This window comes from Phascolarctos cinereus, unplaced genomic scaffold, assembly GCF_003287225.1.
Source record: "Phascolarctos cinereus isolate Bilbo 61053 unplaced genomic scaffold, phaCin_HiC Scaffold_4;HRSCAF=312, whole genome shotgun sequence".
Lineage (NCBI taxonomy): Eukaryota > Metazoa > Chordata > Mammalia > Diprotodontia > Phascolarctidae > Phascolarctos > Phascolarctos cinereus.
Genome location: NW_027555847.1, coordinates 29,653,979 through 29,681,064, shown reverse-complemented (window position 1 = coordinate 29,681,064; position 27,086 = coordinate 29,653,979). Strand labels below are relative to the sequence as shown.

At 40.8% G+C, this 27,086-nt stretch overlaps 1 long non-coding RNA gene across 1 annotated transcript; it reads left to right on the top strand.

Moving 5' to 3' along the window:
• Window positions 1–4,562: 4,562 nt before the first annotated feature.
• LOC110202301 (uncharacterized) lies at window positions 4,563–14,726 on the top strand. Its single transcript, XR_002322696.2, has 2 exons — window positions 4,563–4,790; window positions 14,497–14,726. It is a non-coding gene; the product is annotated as an uncharacterized LOC110202301 (long non-coding RNA).
• Window positions 14,727–27,086: the final 12,360 nt, after the last annotated feature.

Here is a 27,086-nt window from a genome sequence, read left to right as displayed (position 1 = left end):
ATGAAATCATGAACCCATTAAAATGTGATGGTCAATGTAATGCTTAGCCCGTTGAATCCTCATGCTTTCATGATGGGGGAAAAATCAACCCTTTCATCGCTCTTTAAATTAAAATGCTTGTTTTTTATTGAGGGAGAGATGATGGGGAAGGGAGGGCGTGTAAAGTCAAACTATTAACATTTCAAGTTTGAGCAGATAGGTTTTTTTCTTGTATTAAAGTTCTCAGGGATGTTTACATCTTTAAAAACAGCCCACAACTTGCACATTTCAGAGCTGGCATTGTTATTTGAAGGTCTTTTGGCAGTGTGACCATCCTGAAACACTAGCAGATGTTGCTTTCCTTATCCTGGACTGACCCGACGGGTCCTCGGCAATGGTTCATTTTCACGGTGGCTTTAGGTCTCTGAGATTTTTTTCATTCTCCCTTTAGGGTAAGGCATGTAACAAGAGCAAAGTTCCGACTTTTCTTTTTCTTTCTTTCTCTCTTTCTTCTCTCCTCCTTCCATTCTTTCTTTCTTTTCCTTCTTTCTTTCTTTCTTTCTTTCTTTCTTTCTTTCTTTCTTTCTTTCTTTCTTCTTCTCTCTCTCTCTCTCTCTCTCTTTCTTTCTTTCTTTACTCCTTCCTTCCTTTCTTTCTCTTTTTCTCTTACTTTCTCTTTCTTTTTCTTTATTTACCTCCAGTTCTTTCTCTTTCTTTCTTTTTTCTTTCCTCTATCCATCCACCCTTTCTCTTTTCTTTTCCTTTCTTTCTTCTTTCCTTTCTTTCTTCCTTTCTTGCTCACTCTATCTCTTGCCTTCTCTCTTTCTTTCTCTTTCACTCTCTTTTTCTTTCTCTATTTACCTCTTACACCCTCTTTTTCTTTTTTCTCTTTTCTTCCTTTTTCTTTTTCTCTTTTTATTTACCTCTTTCATTCTTTTTCTTTCTTTTTCTTTTTTCTTCTTTCCTTCTTCTCTGCCTCTGTTCTTTTCTTTTTCTCTTTCTTTTTTCTCTTTGTTTTTTCTCTTTTCTTTCTTTTTCTCTGTCTTTGTTTTTCTGTCTCTATTTACCTCTTTTTCATTCTCTTTCTTTATCTCCCTCTTCCTTCTCTCTCTTTTATTTTTCTTTCCTTCTCCCTTCCTCTGCCCTTTCTGTCTTCTTTTCTTTCTCTCTCTCTCTTTCTTTTTTCTATTTTCTTTCTATTTCTTTCTCTCTTTCTTTCCCCTCCTCCCTCCTCTCCTTCTCTCCTTCCTTCCTTCCTTCCTTCCTTCTCCTTCCTTCCTTCTTCCTTCCTTCCTTCCTTCCTTTCCTTCCTTCTTTCTTCTTTCTTTCTTTCTTTCTTCTCTTTCTTCTTCTTTCTCTTTCCTTCCTCCTTCCTTCCTTCCTTCCTTCTCTTCCTTCCTTCCTTCCTCCTCCCTTCCCCTCCCTCTCCTCCCTCTCTCTCCCTCCTCCTCCCTTTCTTCTTTCTTTCTTTCTTCTTCTTTCTTTCTTTCTTTCTTCTTCTTCTTTCTTTCTTTCTTCTTTCTTTCTTTTCTTTCTTTCTTTCTTTCTTTCTTTCTTTCTTTCTTTCTCCTGAATCCACTTCTTTGCTTCTGTGGGGGTGGGGGAGGGAAGGAGCTTGCTGCTGAACCCAGGAGAACCCTATCTTGTTGAATGCCAAAAGGAAAATGGCCCCAGTGCCTTTCTCCCTGGGCATTAAGAAAGGTGCTGACAGATGTCAATTTCAATGTTGTCATTAGCCTGCTTCTTAAACACCACCTGATGTCCCTGGGTCAGCTCTTTTCTTTCAGCCTTTTCTCATTACACTTCAGATCTGGTTTTTGAATAAACTTTTGAAGAAACCTGAGAGCTAGCTTAGAAATCCAAGGAGAAGAGAACTTAAAATCAATGAAACTATTAAATGCCAATTTGACCTTCCTCCTTGTGCCAGGAGGCCAATAGATATGATAGTGAAATGTTAAGCATTTTTCTGTGATGTAAGATACAGCGTAACTTTTTTTAAAGTCACTATTTATGCCAACCACAGTTGCACATCTGTCTAGCCCTCTCTACCACTGACTTTCATAAAATCCTAAATTCAGTTTTTACCCTAAAAATAACAACGTCAGAAATGTCTAGAAGTGTTGACTTACCTTAAAGAATGATTCAAAAACCCCATTAGCCTGTAACACATGATACTTCTTTCTTTTTCTTTCTTTCTTTAATTTAATTTTAATTTTATTTTTTTGCTATGAGCTTATGTCCAAATGGGAAAGACATATCATGTGATCAAAGGAATGAACACAAGATACTCCCCCCTGCCCCATTCTTACATATTGTAGCAATGATGAATTCACTGACAGGGAGCACAAAGAAATACTGGGGTCAGAGCTATATTTTGGATTAAATCAGACTGTAGGCAGCAAATAAGAAGCTTTTAGACGTGCCCTACTGTCTTCCAGACTCAGAGCCCCAAGAAAAATATTCATTGTTACATTTATCAAATTCTTTTTTAACAGTACTGGGACGCGAGGTAAGGAGCATGGCGCAGTGGGTAGAAGGCAAAGTCTATATAGTAAGGAAGTCTTGGGTCCAAGTCCTACTGCTTCCTGACTCATAGTGGCTCAGGGACCACTGGCACATTACTCATCCAGTCAGCATCCCCAGGCAACTTTCTGAGATGATAAATTACAGATGAGTTGCTAATCTGCATCAGCTGAGGGACCTTTCGCACCGGGAGCTCTGTCCTGATGAAAGCACAAGTCTAGATTAAAAAACAAAATGAAACCATAAATAAAAAACAAACTGAGACAAGTACTTTTTGCTGACATACATCTAAATGCTCTGCCTCTCTCTCAGGAGAATGACATATACAACTGGCCCATTCTTAACAACTATAAGATGATCTGTGTGTGGATTAGAAAACATCAGGGCAAAGGAAAAGTTTTTTCACAATGAAAGGAGAATGTTTTGCACCACCCCTTCTACCCTAAGACATCCTAAATGGGGAATGGTTGGAGCAGGAGAGAGGACTAGTCTATCTTAACTTCTTTAAAAATATATATGTATAGGGGGCAGCTAGGCGGTGCAGTGGATAGAGCACAAGCCCTGAATTCAGGAGGACCTGAGTTCAAATCTAGTCTCAGACACATGACACTTACTAGCTGTGTGACCCTGGGCAAGTCACTTAACCCCAATTGCCTCGCTAAAAAGCAAAAAAAAAAAATTAAAAAAATGTATATGTATAAACTTATTTTAAAAATATATAGTATAAATGAATATTCTATTTTATTATCTTTTATATATAATTATCTATTGTAATTACATATAAAAGATATTATAATATATACTATATTATGTATTAATAGATTATTAATAGATTATATTATGTATGTATTATATGACTTATGTTATATTTAATTTTAGTATATAATATAAAATTTATAAATATAGTGATTATATATGAAAGATATACTATAGCATATGTTCTATATTAATGTATTATATGTAATATATAATAGTGTGGCATACATTAGCAATATACTATATTACATTGTATATGTTATATGTTCAATATATATTTAATATATATTTTAATATATAACATAAATTTTATAAATATATATTCTATCTTTTGCTTTTATATGACCTTCATTTCCAAATATACCCCACACTCTCCTTATCCACTCAATGTGTTATTCTTTGTAAAAAAAAAAAAAGACCAAAAAAGAAAGGGGGGGGGTAGGATTCTGTTTAGCAAAACAGACAGAACAGTCAGGTCTGACAGTACATGAAATGTTGCCCACCCATAGTTCCTCATCTCAGCAAAGAGAAGAGGGAGATACATTTTCCATCTCTTCCCCTTGGGGTCAAGCATGATCATTTTAACTATACAACATTCAATGTTGTTGCGGTTACTTCCACATGTACATTGTGGTAGTTATTGCTCTCTTGAGTTCCATATGAATCTTCTTTGACACCACGTTTTTGAGGCACAAGTGGCCATTGTACAAGGCATTTCCTGAAGCCACACCATGGTAAGGATGAGATTAAATGGGCATGGTTACATTGTCCAAACAGGAGCTTAAAAGCTGACGGTCCATCTTGTGAAGAAATACTTCCCAACAATGAAAGCCATCCCTGATTGGAATAGGCTGCTTCTGGGGTGGTGAGTTCCCCATTACTGGAGCTCTTCCAGCAGAGACTAGCTGACAACTTGTTGAATATATCATAATGAGGCTTCTTTTGCAGGTACGGGTTAGACTGTATTATCTCTGAGCTCCCTTCTCAACTCTGAAATTCTGTGATTCTTTCTCTCATTTGAGGGAGAACCTATAACTAGCTTCATGTTGTATACAAAGTGGAGGATGGAGCAAATTCTTCATTAGATAAATATAATAAGAACAGAAATAATAATAGCTCATATTTATTTAATGCTTTAAGACTTACAAAGCATTTTACAGATAATATCTCGTTAGACCCTCACAACAACCCTTTGAGGTAGATGCTGTTATTATCCCTACTTTACAGATGAGAAAACTGAGACTGAGAAAAATTAAGTGATTTACCCTCTGACACTTAGCTAATAAATGTCTGAGGCAGGATTTTAACTCGAGTCTTCCTGACTCCAGGTCAGAATGAAGGCTTTAACTCTGTGCTTCTTCCTACAGGAAGGCTCTGGGATCCTCATGTAGTCGCTCTGATACATGGGAAAGACACTGGTTTTGCCTGCTAGCCGTGCTGACCAATTCTCTTCATATTTATATTGACTGTCGCTTTAAGAAGGAAGGCAAGAAGGCTTGATTTGGACAGAGCTGTAAAGCAGACTGATGTCGGTAAGACCTGATAGTACATGAAACATGAGCATTGGTGTTGTGGGAATGGTCTTTCATTTAGTATTGGAAGGGGGGACCAGTAGCAACCAGGACAGCAAGAATGGCATGTAAGTCATCCTGTTCTCACATAATTTTGATTTCCTCAGTCAGAACTATATATTTGGGAAGCTTTTCATTCCAAATGACTTGGAGATTATGAGTATTTGGATGGTGACATACATCAAAAATGTAGTTCTTATATTCTGGTGAATCGATGTTATATCCAGGATGTTGGGGGTAATGGTTTAACGGTCTATGGTAACGGGCCAGCCAGCCAGTCAGTCAACAAGCATTTGTTAAATGCTTTGTTGTTGTTCAGTCACATCCAGTTGTTTGTGACCTCATTAGGAGTTTTCTTGGTAGAGATGCTAGAGCTGGAGCTCTTCAGCTCATTTTACAGATGAGGAAACCGAGGCCAACAGGGATAAGTGACTTACCCAGAGTCACACAGTGTGTACGTGTCTAAGGTCTGATTTGAACTCAGGAAGAGGAGTCATCTTAACTCCAGGCCTGACACTTTATGTGTCACTTAGCTGCCCCGATAGTGCTTACTCTCTGTCTCAGTCCAGTTCATTTTATCTAGGATATTTTGAGGTCTGTATTAGCAGGATGGGGATTTCTCATTTTGCAATCTAGGAAAGAGAGCTCTACTATTTCATTTTAGCCACCAGACTATGATTTGCTAGATATTTGATAGGTGCTACATGTATATAGCTTGAAGTCATGTGTTTCACTGTCTCCATAATTTCCTTGTATGATCTACATTGAGCACTGAGTCTGGGCTCCTAAGGACATGTAACTTCCAGTGGCAACATTTTGGTCCTGAATTGCCATCCTAAATTCCTATGAGTCTACAAATAAATCAGCATGACTCAATGATCTGTTGGGTGCTTTTCTGTCGATACATTTTTTCTTGGTAGAGTTTGGCCAATGTTGTCCACGTAGAGTCTTTTGATGCCATTCTTGTGTCTTAATTATTTCATTAGTTTTATCCAGATATAGGCCATTTTTATTACATTTGACAAGCCTAATTGCCTGTACCTGTTAATTGGTGAAGACATCAGCTTATTCCAAAAATATGTCTGTAGATTTTTTTATCTACTTATCATATACTTTAAAACTGTACAAGCTGATGCAGATTGAACTGAGCAGAACTAGGAGAATAATTTATACTTTAACATTGCTATTGTACAACTGAATAATTTTAAAGACTTGAGAACTCAGATCAATGCAATAATAAACTTTAATTCCAGATGACTGATGATGAAAAATGCCGCCCCTCATGACGTAGAGGTGATGGGATAATACGCAAAATGAAACACACATTTTTTGGATATGGCCAAGATAAAATTTCTTTTGTCTGACTGTGCATGTGTTGCAAGGATTTTGTGTTTTTGTTTTCTTTTTAGTGAGGGAGGTGAAATTCTTGATGATTTAAAAAATCAATTGACGAAAAAGAAACAGGCAATTCCTACCCTTTAAATATGTATATTAATCCTCTTTTTCCTTTTTGGCACATAAGTGCTAAGCTTTCTATAGCTACCTCAGGGTGATGGTGGGATGGAGAGAACAGAGAAAAAGCATTCACATAATGGCTACTAGATGCTAGGCATTAGGCTAAGTACTTGAAAAATATTTGATCCTGACAACAGTCCTGGGGTGCTGGCACTAATTATTATCCCCATTTTACAATTAAGGAGACCAAGGCAAGCAGGATTAAGTAACTTGCCCACGATGACCCAGCTGATAAGTGTCTGAGGCTGGATTTGAACTCAGGTCTTCCTGACTCCAGGCCCAATGTTCTATTCACTTCATCATCAGCTGCCTCCAATAAACTGCTTTGTTAATATTGTAAAAGTCTTTGTAAGTACACTGTTCAAATCCTCTTCCTCCTCCTCCTTCTTTCCTTCTTCCTCCTCCTCCTCCAAATGCTTACATACATACTTATCTCTTTACATGTTCTTTCCCCCATCAATGAAATGCAAACTATCTCTGTGTCCCCAGGGCCAAGCATAGTTCCTAGTCCGTGGTAGATGCTTAATAAATTAATCCAATTGGATTGTTTGAACTGAGAGCAGCAGAGAACTGCTCCAAAGAGAGGAAGCTCATTCTTCACAAAGGTTTTCACAGCTTCAGACAAGTTGTTTCATCAAGATGACTGTACCAGGGGATCTGCCCTTGGAAGGTGGTGTATCTGAGACGTCTGGGCAAAGCTCCACTTCTTTCTTTGTGTGAAAGCTGGCAGAAGGTCTCTATCACAGACAAATGGCCGGCTCTTCTGGCTGCTGGATTTTCTATGTGACCAAACTATTTGAGTCAATCAATCAGTCAACGAGCATTTATTAAGTGCTTACTATGTACCAGACACTTAGCTAAACACCGGGGATACAGGGACAGAAATGAAACTGCCCTTGCCGTCACTGAGCTTACATTCTAATTCTACCCTCTCACACTCACATTTTGTCTTGCATTTTATTCCTTGCCAGGGGTGGCCAAGGCAGTGTCGAGTTCAGAAAAAGAGCCAGACAGCAGCAGTCAATGAACATTCAAGCTAATCTCAGTCCTTCCACTAATTTGCTCTGTGACGATGAAGTCACTTGAGCCTCTTGCATGAGCGATGTACTGCCCTGGGAAGGGTGCCAGGTTTAATGCTGAAGGACGTGGGTTTGCATCCCAGTCTTCCTTCTTACTAGCTGTGTGACCCTGGGAAAGTTTCTCCTTCTCTCTGGGCCACTGTTTCCTCAGCTGTAAAAAGAGGATTGGACCAGACAGTCACCCCCCTCCCCCCCCGCCCAGATCTACATCTGTGGTTCTAGATCTGTAGTTTATCGATAAAATTGGGTTCTACCCACTCTGTTTATCTTGTAGACTTATTGGGACCCTATATAACTAGGTGTACATTTACTAGCTGTGTGATTGTGGACAAGTCACTTAATCCTGTTTGCCTCAGTTTCCTCATCTGTAAAATGAGCTGGAAAAGGAAATGGCAAACCACTCCAATATCTCTGCCAAGAAAATCCTAAATAGAGTCATGGAGAGTCAGCCACAGCTGAAAAGACTGAACAAAACCAACATAACTAGGTAGAAATATTTTTAAGCACTAGACAAATATAAAGTATTATTATTATTATTATTATTAACTTCTCCCTGTCAATGAAGGAGGAATGTTAATTGGTTTTCATTCTTTTCTGCCCAACTGTTACTGCAGTGGATAGAATAGTAGACCTGGAGTCAGGAAGAAATGGGTTCAAATCCTGCCTCAGAGACTTAGTAGCTTACTACCCTAACCTGTCTCAGCTTCAGTTTCATCATCTTTAATTTCGAGGTATAGCTAGTATGATATAATGGAGAGAGTGATGGCCTTGGAGTTAGGAAGACTTGAGTTCAAATCCTGCCTCAGATTCTCTACCAGCTCGTGACCCTGGACGAGTCATTCCATTACTCTTAGATTCATCTCCCTTAGCTTAATTGAGGTATGGTAGAGTAGACAGGCATCAAACTCAAACAGAAACAGATTCCTGGGGACTGCATACCGACTCAGAAAACCACAAATTGATATTTTCTATGCTTTATTGTACTTTTATTGATTTTGTTAAATATTGACCAATTACATCTTAATCTGGTTTGCCCCCGATCAGAGAGTTACAGACTGCAGGCCTGCAGGTGGGCTGGTGTTTTATAGCTTACATATAGTAGAGTTCTGGGCCTGGGGAATCAAGATCCAGGTTCAAATCCTGCCTCAGACACTTACTTGCTGTGTGACTTTGGATAAGTTAGTTAACCTCTCTGGGCCTTAGCAGCTTCATCTCTAAGGTGGGAATGCTGGATTGGATGACCTCTAAGGTTCCTTCTATCTTGGGTGCTCTGATTCTTTTCCAGTGCTTGAACAGTGCAGGTACAAATGGTCATCAGCACTGATGCTGCCTCAGGAAATTTTGAGCAGATCCATAGAATAATGCCCAAGTCAACGCAGCCCTGTTTAATATTAATAGCGAACATGCGTTTAAGCACTTTCTGGTTTACAAAGGGTTTTCCATAGACAGTCTCATTTGGTTCTCACCATGGCTCTGTAATGTAGGTACCTCAGGTATGGTTTTACAAATGAGGAAACAGAGGCTGGGAGAAGCTTTGACTTATCCAAGGTCACACGGATTGTTAGCGTGAGACCCAGATCTGGGCTGACTCCATTGCTCTTTTTACTTACAAGTCAGGCAAGGCAGAACAGCTGAGGCAAGACCTCACAGGCCAGTGAGACGAAACCATCACCACTGCCTTGGCAACGCCTCCCCTCAGAGCCTGGTGGATGTTCACTTCGTTTTTGACTTCTGGGATCCCTCTCTATTGTATTTACTTTGTATAAGTAACAACAAGGATGAACTGATCTTTATGGGCAACCCCACAGGACATGTTAGGGGTTGCCTTTCTTGGGTCCAGTTGACTACAATGGGGCTTTGGGATCAGCTTCTGGCCATCCCCAAACTGTTTTGCTCCCATATCCCATTCAGTAAAAAAAGTTTGAGAGCACCCGTTTTTGTGTGTATTTGCTTATTTATCAATTAAATACATCTATGGCTCTCCTAATAATTATGTACATTATGAACACACAAAAAATAAATTTTAAATGATGAGATAAAATTGAAATGATATTTGATCATGAAGGTAATGGGGAGCCAATGAAGTTTAGTAAGGGAAGGAATAACATGATCAGTCCTACCCTTTAGGAAAATCACTTTGGCAGCTTTGTGGAAGATGGATTGGAGTGAGGAGAGATTTGGGGCAGGGGGACTGGCCAGCAGGCTATTGCAATTGTCCGGGGCTGAGGTGATCAGGGCCTGCACCAGGGTTAACAGGCTAGGAGTGGAGATTTGTGAAAGATTTGGAGATAGAAATGGCAAGATCCGGCAGCTGATTAGAAAGGCGGATGTGGGGGAGGGTAATAGTGAGGAGTCAGAGATGACCCCAAGGGGGTCAAAACAATAGGGAAGAGGATTTGTGTAGAAATCTAATGTCATGAAACACATGATCTGTCCTGACCCACTCACTGCTCCCTCTGGGTGAATTATTCTCTCCCACAATGAAAAGACAACGATGATGGGGATGAGTGTCACAGCCCCAAGGGGATCCTGGGAGCAGGGGAGGGGGGCAGAACTTCCCAATGGCACAGATGCAGCATCTATGGGTAACCATTAGTTTAGGCTTTAACTTCCCTAAGGGTTGACACTAGTTCAGAAGAGGAAACAATGGCAGTTTGCCCAGGGAGGGAGAGGACAGAGCAGGGACACATTGAGGGCTGAGGGATGGTGTAGTTATGTCGGAGATGAATCCCAGAATTATCTATTACAGAATGAATGGGTCGTGAGTGCACACTCATTGGTGTTAGGACACGGCGCCCTCTCACCCATTTCCACTACAGGTTGATGCCAGCCCCTACCTGGGAAAACCACAGAGTTAGATCTAGGAGACTTCCTCCTGAGCCTCAGTTTCCCATTTTTAAATTGGGGCTGGTAATTTAGGCATTCCCCAATACCACTGCATCGCTGTAAAGAAAGAGTTTTATGTGCTGCAAAGCTGTATGCTATGTGAGCTGGTATTGTTATGGACAGGTAGACCAGATACAGAGATGAGCGTGAAACCAGAGAGAGCCAAGTTCAAAATCTACCTCCAACACTTACTTGCTGTGTGATTTTGAGTAGGTCTCTCAACCTCTCTGATCCTGTTTCTTCTGTCGAATTAATCAACAAGCATCTATTGGGTACCTCCTAGATGCCAGGCACTGTACTAGTGCTGGGGTTAAGAAGACAAAATTGAAAATAGTCCCTATTTTCAAGCAGTTTACATTATATTGGGGAGAATAATGGTAATCAGTGATAGGAATAGAAAAGGTGAGGAGAATAATACCTTTCATGCCTACTTCCAGGGGTCATTGGCAGCTTCTAATGAGATACTCTTATGGAGCAGAATACTATTTTTCTATTCTGTGTAATAGAATACTCTACATAATAGCACTGCAAGTGATGTTAAGTGTTGGTTATTATCATGGGAAGCACTCTGGTTTGGGAAAGCTAAATGTGGAAGGCGTCTCTGCTGTTTACAGCTTGGCGGCAATAAACTTATATAACATGTTTTTGACTCATGTTAGATTCATGCCCAGATCACCTAAGATGGAGGCACTCCCCCAGGAGACCCAAGGAGTGGCTTGCGTGAGGACAGTACATGGGCACCGTTCTCCTTTGGCCTACCTTGGAGTTGGGAGCAGCCTCTCCATTGGCTGTGTAGCTGGACCTGGCTGGTGTCTTTAAATTGACCTGGCAGGGACCAGTTCTCTCTCTTTCCTATGGCGTCCAGACTCATTCACTTGAAGCAGGGGCATCAGACAGTAAGCTAGAGGGAAATTTAGGAAAGGGCTTGGGGTTTGGGCCAGGCTTTGTTTTGTTCTTTTTAGTTCTAGGTTTGGGGAGAAGAGTCCCTGACACAGGAGCTTGGGCCACGAGGACCTTGGAACCTAGGATTCCTGGCCAGATGTTGCAGCCAGCCCAGCAGGGAAGACTTAGGAAGTCAGGGTTCCAGGATGCAAGCTCAGAGGGCCTAAAGCACCTAATGTTACACAGAGACTGAGTTAATCTGTGAGCCTAATTCCCCTCCCCAGGCAACAGAAGATATATAGTGGAGATTATGCCCCCCAAATATTGTACATTTAGTCTTGCTATATCTTTGAAGTAAATATTCCTTAGTAAAAGCTAATCTGACTATAAGTGGTTAAATGTTCTTGGGGTGACTTGACCCCTAAAATTGAAATACAATTGATTGAAGCTTGAGCCAGCAGCAAAGAGGAGATGCCCCCAAATGCCTGACAGTACCAGAAAACCCTAGGAGAGGAGTGGAAATGTAACACATCTGGCCTTCAGGTCCCCCAGTGGGGGCCAGAGCAATCACTGTTATACTCATATTCAGTTTGAATGCATCACTCACAGAGTAAGCTAAGCCATGGATGGCTTGAGATCTGGGTGGAAGGTGAGAATGTCCCCACTAAGGGAAATCACTGATCCTTGAAGTATTTGTCATGTCACGCTAGACTAGCACAGAAGACTGCAGAAGCACTAGGAGAGTTTTAGCTTTGCCCTTATTCAGATAAAATATGTTTGACATAATTAGTATACCATACTGAGCTTGCATTAAGAATTTGCTTAGAAATTTATAGCATAGCTTGGTTCTAAGAGAGGGAGCCTGGAGGTGCAGGGGAAGAGTCAGTCAAACAGATCTGCAGCACCCATCCCAAGCTACATTCAGGCTCATCTGGTTGCTTGCTGCAAAGAAAGATGCACCTCCTAGCACCAACTGAGAAGTGGAAAAGTTTCACAAATTCCATTATGGAGTGTGAAATTAATTTCTCTTTATCGGCGGTGTGTCAATAAGTACAGAAATGTTCCAGCTAAACAAAAACAAACAGAGTGAGATAGCATCAGGAGCTGGTATCTGCCAGGACCTACCTGCCTCGTTGGATTCCTGGCACTGGCAGCCTCCCCTTGCCACCCACACCTCAATGCAATCCCAAAGAGCATAAAAAGACAAGGAGAGTTGGGAATTTGGAAGGACCTTAGAACTCATCTGGTCCAGCCTCCTCCTTCTATAGATAAGAACGCTGAGGTTCAAAGAGGTTAAATGAGCAGTCCAAATCACATAGTCACTTAGTGGCAGAGCCGAGAGAGGGCAAAATAGGGCAGTTAGATGGTGCAATGGATAGAGTGTCCGGCCTGCACTCGGGAAGACCTGAATTCAAATCCAGCCTCAGACACTTACTAGACGTGTTACCTTGGGCAAGTCACTTCACCCTGTTTGCCTCAGTTTCCTCAACTGTAAAATGAGTTGGAGAAGGAAATGGCCAACCACTCCAGTGTCTTTGCCAAGAATACCCCAAATGGGATCACAAAGAGTACTTAACCACCACAGAGCCAAAATAGGAGTCCAGGTCTTCTGGCTGTGGATCCATGCTCTGTCCCCTAGGCCACTTAAGTAGGTAGGTATTAGTGACTTCCCAGCTCAGGCTACCTTCCATGTATTCTTTATATCTTGTGTGTACCTAATTACTGACATATTGTCTCCTCCATTAGAACATCATCTCCTTGAGGGAAAGTACTTTATCTCTGCCCTTTTTTGTCTCTTCACTGTTTAGTACACAGTTCTGCACTATTGTTTTTCAGTCATTTCAGTCATGTCCAGCACTTCATGACCCCATTTGGGGTTTTCTTGGCAGAGATACTGAACTGGTTTGCCATTTCCTTCACCTCTGCAGATGATTCCTTCCCCCTTAGCCACTCACTATTTAGAGTCCATTGTGTTTCCTTGAATGTTATAGTAGGGAGAGAGGATAGAAAGGGGAGGTCCCAGTGTGGAAACATCCTCCATCACCACATGTTATAACCCATCTATGACAGTAAATAAGAACATAGGATCATAGATCTAGGACTGCAGAGAACCTCAGAGGTCTGTAGAGCAACCCTCTCATTTCCCAAGTACAGAAACTGAAGGCAGAAAGATTAACCAATCTAATCAATGTCGCACTGGAAGTATAGCTAGGTTTCAATGAGTGCAAATAATAAATTCCTTGAAGTGGTCATATTATTTGAATTTGCACTGCATCTTTCCATTAGGTTAAAACTGATTACCATATTTTACATAATTATAACTTCAAATAGTAAAAATTTGACCACTTTACCCATTCATTATTCTCTGCAATCGGGACATAGCTGTAAAACAGCAGAGCTGAGATTTAAGCAAAGATTTTCATCGTCTCTCAATGCCTCCTAGGGGACTTCATGTTCCCCCTAAATGAAGGGAGCGTTCCAGGGTCACACACCTAGGACGTGTGTGAGGTGGAATTGGAGTCTAGGCTGTCCTAACTTTTAAGGCCAGCACTCTATTACAATGCCTCTCTGTATTTTCTGAAATTTGTACTAAAAATTCCCAACAGCTCAGTGTTTGCAACTAGATGAATGCCTTCAGCTAAACCTAACCTTCATTCTCCTCCCTCCTCCCTTCCTTCCTCTTTGAGCTGGAATTAGGTTATTGTTTATCCACATCTGCAAACCCGAACCAAGTTTTCTAGCTGGCTGAACCTGATTTGCACACACAGAAAGGAAACATATCACCTTTAGGAATAGGGAAAAGGCATTTATTGTTAAAAATGTTTCCATCATCTTACAGCAGACCAGATGCTTCTGCTGTGTGGATTTTACAGGTGGAAGGAGCATGAAGGCAACAGTCCAAACCAGTGGGGGTCAAATCCAGAGAGGGGCATATTTCCTAAGCATTTCCTAAGGCCCCCAACCCATGCATCTCCTAGCTCTAGCTATGCCTCAGAAGTCGGACTGCTTGGCCATATGCTAGAAAGCTCCCAGTAAACAGCAAGCGCATGCATCCCTCCAGGTGGCAGGCAGTCATGTATTAGGAATGAAGTACTGCTTCTGTGATGTTGACATCTTTCCCCTCCCCCCCTTCTCTTTGAGCTGTCAGAGAGGCAGCATTAAGTGCCCGTTGACAAGGCTGCTGCTTTGATGAGGCTTTCCCCTTCAGGTGCTCCTCTCCTGCTCTCTCACCCACTCCTCCCCTACAAGGGGATCATCTTCTCTTTCATTAACTGATGCGAGTCTGTCTCTTTTTTTTCCTGCAGGGAGAAGACTCAGTGTAGAGTGGTGTTAGGGTGAAACTGACTAGTGTCTGTTTCCCCATCATCCCTCCCATTGCCTCTGATGACATTTACCTGTCAAGCAGCAGAACCCAGAGGATCCATAAACTCTCGTGTAGGAATGATGGAGGGAAGGCACAGGACGGCTTCCTTAAGCTGGGGGCAACTTCTGGCCACCAAAACTGTTTCAGAAATAAAGGGATGGTTTGTTGTGATGACTAGAACTTTCTGTTCTGTTCTTAAGGCATTTATCTAGCTCTGATGGAAGGCTATTTGAGGTAGATAAGGACCCCTGGACAAAGTAGAAGCCATTAGGCTTCCATATTCACTCTATTGGGTTTTTTTTTTCACCCAAATATACTTGACTTCATAAATATTTATGACTTCTCCCTTTCACTATTTACTCCATAGTGTGACCTAAACTCATTTTCATGAATTACTCTGACAATGATGACCAGGTAGCTATGATTTTTGTGGTCAGATGGTTTCTTTGGAATTTCTGGTTTGTCCCCATTGGATTGTACAACCAGTTACAGGAGACAGCATAGCATAGTAGCAGGAAAAACAAACAAACAAACAAATCTGATTCTGTTGTAAGAAAACCCAAGTTCAAATCCAACCTTTGACACTATCTGTGTGACCCTGGGAAAATTGTTTATCCTTTCAGGATGTTAGTTTTTTCATTTGTAACATGAGAGGTTTCAAATAGAAAGCCTCAAATAGAAAGAGGTCTCCTCCAATTCTAAATAACAACAGCTAACATTCATATAGCAATTAAAGGTTGGCAAAGTCCTTCGCCTATGTTGTCTCATTTGATCTTTAAAAGCATCCTATGAGATAAGTACTACTATTATCCCCATTTTACAGATGAGGAAACTGAGGATGATAAAGGTTACATGATTTACATAGGACCACACTGTTAGTAAATATCTGAGGCAGGATTTGAACTCTGGTCTTCCTGACTCCAAATCCAACATTCCTTCTACTATAGCACCTAGCTGCTCCTGTGGAGCCTCATTTTCTGCCTTTTTTTTTTTAAACTTACATTCTTTCCAGGTAAAGTTTTTTTAAATTTCGTAATTAAAATGCACAAGACCTACTTGTTCTATTCTTTACCCCTTTTTCTTCCCTGAACATCAAACCTTTCGTCAACATGACTTCAAGCCCAACAGCCATGCCCTGAAACTGCCATGTCATTGCCTCTCTCTGTATGTATGCCCAGGTGGTCCATCCTGCCTGGAATATGCTCCTTCCTCACCACTGCCTTCTGGAATCTTTATCTTTCTTCAAAGCTCAGTTGAGGTGCCACCTCTGTTCATCCCAGCTGTTAGCATTCTCTGCCTCTTAAAATTGCTTTATATTTACTCCTTTCCTTATATTCAATATTCCCCAAGAGGAGAGTTTTTTTTTTCTGTCAGTCAATCAAGAAACATTTATTAATTGCCCATTTTGTAATAATACAAAACCCAAAATGAAACAGTTCCTGCCCTCACAGAACTTGTATTCTATTTATCCTCCTTGAAGATAGGGACTATTTCCATTTCTTGGTCTTCGTAAACTCATAGCCTAGCACAATGTATCTGATTCGCTGTGACCCCATTTGGGGATTTCTTTGGCAAAGATACTGGAGTGGTTTACTATTTCCTTTTCCATCTCATTTGACAGATGGGGAAACTAAAACAAACAGAGTTAAGTGACTTGCCCAGGGTCACGCAGCAAGTAAGTGTCTGAAGCTGGATTTGAACTCAGCTCTTCCTGACTCGAGGCTCTGTGCTCTGTCTACTTGTGCCACCTAGCTGCCCCATTGTTTCCATATAATTGTTTGCATGTAATCTCTCCCATTAGACTGTGAGCTTCTGTAGTGCAGAGACTGTCTTTTACCTTTCTTTGTATCCCCAGCTTTTAGTACAGTGCCAAGTATACAGTGGGTGCTTAATAAGTGCTTACTGGCTGTGGATTGATGTTTTAAAGTACCTGGTAATTGATGCAGCAGCAGAGAGGAATCACCCTATTGGAAGCATCCTAGCCTCTGTCTTGGCGTATAATCTCTGCAGCAGGCCGTGACGATAATTTTGAGGAACCTCTCTGAAAGTGATGCTCAGGGCACTGTGCTTCCTTTGTATGCCAGTCTTATATTTCAATTGCTAACTTGGAAGATCTCTACCATTCTGGCCTTCTAGCTCCCAGTCTTCTCTCAAACTTGCCCCCTACCCTCAAGTTTCCCATTTGTGTTGACAGCACAACTATCTTCCCAGTCACTCAGGGTCTTAGCCTTAGAGGCGTCTTTGACCTTTGCTTCTCAACCAAGCCATCATTCTATCAGTTGCTGAATCTATCTTGCTTTTTCATCTATCTCAGTTTTTCTCATACCTGGCCCTTTCTGCCCATTTTCATGCTTTTCCAGCCCTCATCTAATCTTTCCTAGACTATTATAACTGCCTTCTATCTGCACCTTCTCCATCTAGTCTATTATCTCTCATCTACCCTCTGCTAGGCTGTTAAGTAATTTTCCTAATGTACAGCTGTAACCGTATTGCTCCTCTACTTACAACCCTTCAGTGCCTCCTCATTTTCATCTGAATAAAGTAGAAACTCTTGACTGGTCTTCAGGCCCCTCCAAGGTCTGACTCCAACTTTGTCTATTCAGCCTCATCTCATACAATCTCCTTTTACATCCTGCGTGCTCCAATCAAACTGGAGTATTCTCTCCATCCCCTGCTTTCATTCTGTTCTCTCACATTTCTTTGCTTTTATTCACTTTCCTCTATTCCTTCAATGAGGAAAAAAATAGAAGTTAAAAAAATAGCCAATGCATCAAATGATTCTTAGAGTAAATTCAAACAATTCCCCAGCTCTTCAAAGAAGAGAAGGAGGCATGTTTCCTTTTTTTTTTTTTTTAATCTCCTCTTTAGGGACAAGCTTGGTCATTATAATACAAAGTGTTAGATCTCTCTTTTTTTTTCTAAACCTCTAGAATAGGGGTGGGGAGGTGTGGCCCTTTGACTGAATACAAACTTCACTATGAAGTTTGTTTGTGATTCATAGTGATTCAGTCAAAGAGCTGCACTTGAGGACCTAGAAGGCTATATGTGGTCTCCAGGCCACAGGTTTCCCACATCTGATCTAGAAGAAATAATTTTCAATGGGAATTTGAATAATTACTCTTCTATATACCAAGCCTTGAAATACTTGAAAATGGCTATCATGTCTTCCCTGAATCTTCTTGTCTCCCATCTAAGCCCCATTCAATGAACAAACTTTTATGATATATAATAGGCTGACCAAACCTGCATGAAAAGAAAATTAGTCTTGCATGTCCTGTTTTGGTTTTGTTTAATTCTTATTGGTATCTTGTATTTTTTACACCACCTTCAGTTCCAGACATAATCCCTTACCCCATGAGAATCATGCCTTGTAACAAAGAATCAAAGAAAGAAGAGAAAAAAAGCAGTTCAGAAAAACTAACCAGCACCTTGACCAAATTTGACAGTATAAGCAATGTTTCACATCCATACACTCCCATTACTGCACAAAAAGGAAGGAAGGTGACTTTTTTTTCTTTTCTCTTCTTTGGGGCCAAGTTTGATTATTATAATTACACAGCATTCAGTCTGGGGTGATTTTTGTTATTCTCATCTTTTTCCATTGACATTGTTGCGGCCATTACATCCATGGTTTTCCTGGTTCTGATCACTTCACTTTGCATCAGTTCAAATATATCTTCCCATGCTTCTCTGCATTCTTCCTATTTGTGATTTCTTATGGTGTAATAAAATCCCATTACATTCATTGCAGATAATTTATTTACCTATTCTCCAATTAATTATGCATCTGCTTCATTTCCAGTTGTTTGTTACAACACAAAGTGCTGTTATGAATTTTTTGGTGTCTTACTCCCTCCCTCCCTTCTTCCTTCCTCTCTTTCCTCTCTGTTTCATTCCTCCCTTCTCTTCCTTCCTTTTCCTTCCCTCTTTCTTCCCTCTTTTTCTCTCTCTTTTTCTTTCCTTCCTTCCTTCCTTCCTTCCTTCCTTCCTTCCTTCCTTCCTTCCTTCCTTCCTTCCTTCCTTCCTTCCTTCCCTCCTTCCTTCCCCTTCCTTCCTTCCTTCCTTCCTTCCTTCCTTCCTTCCTTCTCCTTCCTTCCCTCCTTCCTTCCTTCTTCCTTCCTTCCTTCTTCTTCCTTCCTTCTTCCTTCCTTCCTTCCTTCCTTCCTTCCTTCCTTCCTTCCTTCCTTCCTTCCTTCCTTCCTCTTTCTCCTCCCTAACTAATCCAGACTGAAAGCTTAGCATCTGCTTGAAGGTGTGACCCCACCACTAATTAGCATGGACCTGTTTAATTTTTGCTGTAGGCAGATTTGACCCTCATTGGGCAACCGAACTGTACCCTGTTCCTGGAGGCTCACGATATTGGTGTAGCTAGACATAGTTTGGACACCCAATCAGCTTTAACCCCTGTTCCAGCCTCAGCCTCCATAGCAGCTGGGATTAAAGGTTTGTAGCACCACGCACAGCACTTTCTAAAGTTTCACAAACCATCCTTTCAATAACATGCTCCATATTTGACCAAGAATCAGTACCACTCTCTTCCCTTTCTTGAAAATTGGGACATTTTCCCCTTTCTAATCCTCTGTCATTCTCTATAATCGCTCAAAAATCACCAAAGGTGGCTCAGAATAGTATGTGCCAGGTCTTTAGGATGTAATTCATCAGGGCCTGGTGATATAAGCCTCTCCAGAGTAGCTCACGGCTCTCTTGCTATCTCCTCTCTGGCCAAAGATCATTCCCCTTGGCAAAGAAAACAGAAGCCAAATAAAAATAAATTTGTCAGCCTTCTCTTTGGGGCTTGATGTCATCGTTGTCACATGGCACCTGAGCACCCTCTGCCCTTCTATGATGAGTCCTTCTACCCCACCCCTGCCCCACAGTTTGGCTCAAACAAACAAAAAGCTCTTGTGTCAAAAAGCCAATGTGTCTGGTCCTGGGGGGTCTTGTCTCAGGAAAAAAAGGCAGCCGTATAAGACTTTATTGGCAGCTCCTTGTGGGCAGACCCCATTTTCAGTCTTACTTTTGAGTACTTGGGACCTCATATCTGTTAGGCCCTTAATAAATGTTTGTTGATTTATTGATGGGTATTAGATGGTATAGCCTATTGCTGAGGCCAGGAGATCAAATGTTGTCTTTTGATTTACTTTGGGGAGAGGGCAAAATCCAATTCCTTATTTGTGACCAGTTGTGCTGATCTAAAGGATTCCAGTTTCCTCCTTTTCACCTCTAAAAACCTCTCAGACATCTCAAAGGAGATATCCAATAGACATATTAAACTTCCCTATTACTGCCCAGGGTACCGCCACTTTGTCACAACGTAGGTGTCACCCACTATCTCTCACTCCCCCATACCCAATTTTTGCCAAGTCCTTTAAATTTCATTTTTGCAACATCTCTACAATATGCCTCCTTCTCTCCTCTGATACTGCCCCCTCCCTGGTACAGACCCTCATCAGCTCCTGCCTAGATCACTACAATAGCCTTTGGTGCCCTGCCTGCTCATTTTCCCACTCCAATCCATCCTCCATTCAGCTGTCAGAATGATTTTCCTAAGGCACACGGCTGACCATGTCACCCTTTCTCCTACTCAGTAAATTCCAGCAGCTCCCTATTGCCCCCAGGATCAAATATAAAATACTGTTGGCCTTTAATGCAGTTCATGACCTAGTCCCACCCTTACCTTTCCAGTCTCCTTATACCTTTCATCCCCCTAACACACACCCACACACACACACACACACACACACACACACACACACTTCCCCTCTTTACTGTTCCATCAACAAGACACTCCATCTTTCAGCTCTGGTCATGAACTGTCTCCTGTGCATGAAATGCTCTCCTCCCTCATGTCTGCTGCCTGGCTTTCTCAGATTCCTTCCAGCTCCAATTAAAATCCCACCTTCTACAAGAGACCCTTCCCAACCCCTCTTAATTCTAGTGCCTTCCTTCTGTTAATCCCTTCCTATTTCTCTGTATGTCTCTTCTCTTGCTTGTTGTCTCCCCCATTAGATTGTGAGCTCCTTGAGGGCAGGGACTGTCTTTGGCTTTCATTGCTTTCCCCAGCATACTAGATACTTAATGAATTCTTATTGACTGATTGCATGGGAAAAGGAATTTTAAACCAGCTACTACCAATTTGATCCCACAACAAGCATTTATTAAGTGCCTCCTATTTGTCAGATGGTGGGCCGGGCACTGGGAATGAGCACTTAAGGGTCTTATGGTACAATGAAGAGACCATGGGCTCTGTAGAGAAAGGACTAGAATACAAATCTTGCCTCTGATGCTGAATTCTATGTGACCTCAGGCAAATCTCTTCACCTCCCAGGGCCTCAGTTTCCTTGTCTATAAGGAGCAGAAGACTAAATGGCTTCTTAACTCTCCTCTAGGCCCAGATCTATGGTCATGTGAAAACAAAGAAAAAAATGAGGTCTTTTCTGCCCTGAGGGCGAGTTTATTCAACTGAGGCATATTTGTATGGACAGAGAAGTGAATGCAAGATTATTTGAGGATGGAGAGGTGAGGATCAGGGAAGGCTTTCTGGAGAAGGTGGCACTTGAGCTGAGCCTCGAAGGAGGTTGGGGATCCCAAGAAGCAGAGCTGTACATCCTCCGATGGACTAATACCGCCATTTTAACTTTCCAGGATTCTTCCACGGGCAGACTCTGACCTGTTGACTTCTTCGTGCCTTTTCTCATTTTGCTCCTCCAGGGGATGGGGAAGCAAGAACCTGATCAATCCCTTGGTTTTCCTGCAAGGGATAGAGAGGCAGAATGAATTTAAAGACGCTTCCCAAAGGCTGGCTTCGAGATCTTATCTTTTTCTTTTTTCCATGATACTGTGCCATTAAGAGGCTGCCTCTCTTTGGAAGAGGGATGAAGAAGTTGAGTATTAAAAAGATGACAATGGGGCATATCAATCAATCAGCAAACATTTATTAAGTGCTTACTGTATGTCAGGCACTGTGCTGGGCACTGGGGATGAAAAGATAAACATCAAACAGGTATAGTAAAAAAGTCATTGGTTTTAGTCCCATCTCTGCCACTCAGTAATTCTTTAAGCTTAGACAAATCACTTAACCTGCCTGTGCCTCAGTTTCCCCATTTGTAAAAGTTTTAGATTGCGTCAGTTAGTTAGCTTCTCTATTTTGTTGGATGATGCGCAGTTATGCCAGGGCCCAAGGAGATTTTTCCCCCCCTATAAATTAATTTTCTTTTTTTCCCCCCTCTGGTAGCGCAAAAAAAAAAAAGCTCTATCTCATACTTTCTGGAGGGGAAAAAGACGTTTTGGAATACATAAAAGAGGGCAGATGGAGAATGGACTCCAAAGAACAAATTGAGAGTTTGCTGCTCCCATATAAGGGAGGACAAAAGCATCTGGTCTCCTTATCTTTTTATCTTACAGTGGTTTCTAACTGACCTTTTCAGAAGAAGGATGATTCATTAAAGATGTCGCTTATGCTGAGAGTGGCAATTTGGTGGCCCCCTTTCTATGTCCAGGATGTGCTGGCTGTCAGCACACTGCTAATAACCCTGAGAAAAGAGCCTTAGATCTCAGAGGTTGAAATCTCAGACTTTCCAGTTGCAAAATTAATCAGGTGGAAATTGTCTATAGCGTCTTCTACTCATTGTCCTCACAACGGTGGCATGGTGTTTTCTCGCTCCTAGAGTACTCAAGGAAAGCCAAGATGGGATGGTGGAGTAAGACCCAGCCTCAAAGGCATACAGACCTGGGTTCAAATCCCACCCATCATATCTTGGCTGTCTGACCTGGGCAAGCCACCTTCACCTGTCAGTGTCCCCAAGACAATCCTCCAAGAGAAGAAGTTGTAGAATAGTTGTTAGTCTGCACTGGCAGAGTGGCTTTCCTCAACCAGGAGGTATCTATACCAAAGAAATCACAAATATGGACCAAAAAATACCTATAATCCTCTCATCCCCACCTAGAAATCCCTAGCATACAACACTGTGCCAGGCACATTGTTATTGCTTAACAAAAGTTTGCCGAATGAAATAAATGTTTTTGATGGATGGAAAAATCCCCATATATTATGTGTATCTACACATATATCCATATACATATATGGGAAATCATATGTATATATACACATGTATGAAAATGCTTCTGTATATAACTTATAATGCATATACACATATATGATAATTCTGTATGTGTAAATATGCATATACATACATGTAAGAAAATTATTTGTATATGTAATACATATATAGACATTCTTATATATGCATATATAGACATACATATGAGCATTCTTCTACATATGTATATATACACATACATATGAGAATTCTATGTATGTATATACACACATATTGGAATTATAAGTATATACATATGTAACTATATGAGAATTCATATATATTCATATATACACATAAATATATGAGAATTCTTTTCCATATGTGTATATACACATATACATACAAATATGGGAATATATGTATACACACATGCATCCTTATATGAGAAATCTTCTATACGTACATCCACATACATACATGGGAATTCTTTCATCCATATGTGTGTACTATGGATAGATGGTACACAGAGAGGTAGATAGATATACTTATTATTTATTTATAAATAATAGTTATTTATCTATCTAGAATAAAGAACTAGCTTTGGAGTCTCTATTTTAAGACTTCTGTATACGAAGATCTGTATTTGAAACTCATCTCAGCTATTTGTTAGGTATGTGACTGAGGAAATAATTTAAACTCTCTGAGCCTCTGTTTACTCATCTATAAAATGGGGGTAATAATACCACTTTCCCCAGAGAGTTTTTGTGAGGACCAAAAGAGATAATGTATTTAAAATAGTTTTCAAACCCTACAATGAAAATTAGAGATGAAACTTAATTTAATAACCGGTTCTCTGCAAATGTGTGCTGCGCTTTTAAATTGAATCTGCATTATTCACATTTCCCCCTTGACTTCCTTAATTCTAGACAATGAACTGAACAGTAAATCAAGCCCCAGTGTACAGACTTTTCCAGTCTCTGAAGTGTCAATGCTCACCCTGAAAATTCACCCAGCTGCCTTTCGTATTGGCTGCAGCACTTACCTGCCTTTCTCTCAATTTTATTGTTGCTTAAATGGACCAAAAGATGCCAGATTTCTCTCTATACCATAGGTATGAAATGTGATTATTTTCTCTGTGGTTTTAGTTCAGCAGGTGATGGTGGAAGGTTCAGTGACTCCCTAGCGTTTCTAGGAGATATTACGGGTTCCTCAGCTGGGCATTTAAAGCCCTCCATAATCTGGCTCCCATCTATCTCTGCTGATTTACTTCCTATCCTCCCCCCACCCCACAGGCCAGTGCGGCCCCTTTGCAATCTCCTGTACATAACAACTCATCTCCTAGCTCTGAAATTTGACACAGCCTCCTCCTCGTGCCCTGGAATGTTTTCCCTCCTCACCTTGCTGTCTCAGAATTCCTGCTTCCTTTAAGACTCAGGTCAAGCATCGCCTCCCTTCCCCTTGTTAGCCATCCCTTCCCCCTCCCCCTTGCACAAGTACTTTGGCAGGATTTTGTATAGACTCCTTTGCATTCACGTTGTTTGCTCTCGAGGGTGGGAACTGTTCAGGTTTTTGCTTTGTTTCCCCAAGATCTACCTCAATGCCTCGGACGCGGCAGGTGATTAATAAACCCCAACATTCAAAATACATTTATTAACTCACTACAGTGTGTCAAGCACTGAGATAAGTGCAGGGACAAAATTGAAATCTCTTTGTCCCAAGGAGCGTACATTCTATTGGGGAGAAACATGCACAAAGATAAATGAATACAAAATATATAAGAAATGTGTATAAAAGTGAGTGTGGAAGAAGATTAAGGGAGAAAAATGAAGCTGAACCTATAACCAATTAGACATGCAGGAAAGGCCAGGTAAGAGCAGAGAACTATAATTAACATAGATTATATAACATCACATAATACAAATAATAGTGTACAAAGTAAATATAAAGGCATTTCTGGATGGGGGCATGCCACTATTGGGAAAAACCTCATCTCTGTCCAACGTTAAAGGGAATTGGGGATTCCAGAAGCTGGAAAGCAAGGAGGAAAAGCCTTCCAGGCATGGGAGACAGCCTGGACAAAAGCAGAAAAGCAGGCGACGGAATTTTTAGAGACTAGCAAATAGAACACTTTGTTTGCTCTTGGGTAGACAAAAGAATCGATTGCCCAAGTGAAAGGCCCAAGATTTTTCACTTCTCAACTAGTACTTTATTGTCTCGTTTGGACCGACATGGCAGTTTCTGAACAGTGCTTGAGTTTAAAGAGATATTCTGGTTAGGAAAGGGTCTTTCTCTTACATTAACTTGTAGGAAAAAAGAGAAAGGCCGTAAGTGAGATGGTTGTTGGGCTTCTGAAACCTCTCATGAAACAACTCGGTTGGAGTGAAGTAGCACCATTAGTCGCTTTTGATGTAAGAAGAGCCAAAACCACTTTCCCTGTGGCTGAAAGGGAACATGGGGTGGGGTGTGTTGGGACCAAGCAAACATTTCATAGTAATTATAATCCCTGTTCCAGAAAAATGCCCTTTGGGATGTGCTTTTAATCCAATTAGAGATACCTATCATGTTCTTTTAAACCATGGATGCATTGATTGTCTTCTTTTCTTTAGTGAAATCTGGAATTGTCCATGATGGGAGTGTGTTTGATTGCCTATCCAGAAAAGTTATCTACCATTCTTAGGATTGTAGTATCATATTTTGTTTTGTTATATGTTATGAAGATTTTTCCTACCAAGGGAGGAGGAAGAAGGAGGTAATGGAGAGAAAACAGTGATTTAGCATACCCCCCCACCCCTGCTGCCTCCCTCCCAAAAAAGAGGAAAAAAGAATTGAAGCATTAAAAAAAAGAATACACAGGATATAACAGAAGGAAATACAAACCAATAGGAAAACTTTGAAAAATACATGATAAATTGATTATACCCTTAAAAGGAAAAGCAATAGAGATTCCCAGTTTTAGATGCAACCTTTTCCTGTTCTATTTTGCATATGATAATAATTATTATTTGGTGTTTCAGTTCAGAATTATATATACATATATATTTAAAATCATAGGTCAGAGGTCATCTAGTCTAACCCCCTCATTTTATAGATAAGGAAGTTGAGGCCCACAGGATTTCAATAACTTGTCCAAGGTCACACAGACAGTATCAGATGTGGGATGTAAACTCTTCTCCAGAGCTATGCTTGTTCCATACTGTACTGTTATTGCTGCTTTCACGGTCTCCTCCTGTCCATTGCTAACTCTTCTCTGCTCCTGGTGAGGCAGTGACTATAGAGAAGATTCTGGGTTGATGAGGAATCACCTTGGAGGCTAATTCTAGTTTTTGGTGATCTCTATCCACAGCTGCTTCCCACTCTCTCCATCCCCACACTCTAATTTTTGTACATTTTTCAAAAAGAAAAAAATACTTTGAAAATGAAATATGATCATTACACAGGTAGAGAAAAACAGAGTATTTCTTTCTGGCACTTTCATCTCATCTTATTTAGTGTCATTCTCTAATGGTTGATAAGGTTGGGCAGCTATCTCTCTGATCTATTTAAGGAAAGTAGGTTTGTTTGAAAAAAAAACCTCTTTGATTTGTATTTTCATCCCTTGCTTTTCAAGTTTTTTTTTTTTTGAGAATGAACAAATGTCACTGGCCTCTTTCCCCTTTGCTGAGTAAAATGTTCCATCTCTATGGAAACCTTCTGGATGTGCTGTTTGTCTTTAGGGTTCAAACCACTGCTTTTTGATGCTATAAGAAGTTTACATTTTTAAAATAATTTTGTGTAAAATAAAATTTGCTTAAAATGTGTATGTGGGGAAGATTTTTTTTTAGTGAATTTCACCAGAATGGTTTAAGTGAAAGGTTTTTTTAAAAATGAATTGTCTGTAATGACTTCACAAGAAAAAAGCAAAGTTGAAAAAGCTATTTCCCATCCTTGTTTCAGCCCAGCTCCAAGGACGAATCTGTACAATTCAGTGGCAGGTTTATCCTGAAGCAATATTGGGAAGGAAAAATAGCCTTGGAAAGAAAATGGTGAACAAATCCCCTCCAGAAGGGACATTGTGGATGGTTGTTTCTGTAAGAACAAGTGATTTCAGGAGACCAGAATTAAGGCTCTCCCCCAGGGGGTGGACCCATTAATCAAAGAAGGTGGGATCAGCATGCTTTCATGATGCATAGGGAAATGAATGAAGGTGAAAACCAATCCATCACAGATACTTCTGATGAGGGACCGGAACCTTGCCTGGAAAATTAAAGAAAGGAGAGGTGAATTGCCTTCACTGGTACAGTATGTTACCAGTCTCTCTGCCCAATGGAATTAATGAAAGCTTGAAAATGGTCTGGCAGCTAAATGAGTTATCTGCTTGTTGGTATCACTCTAGTGGTCTGGGAATTTGAGATAATGGGAAAAGAGAGGGAGGACTGTGGCTTAGCAGCCTCCCAGAGAACAGGCTGTATCTCGATCCCCATGGGAGCAAATAACTTGGACATCATTGCAA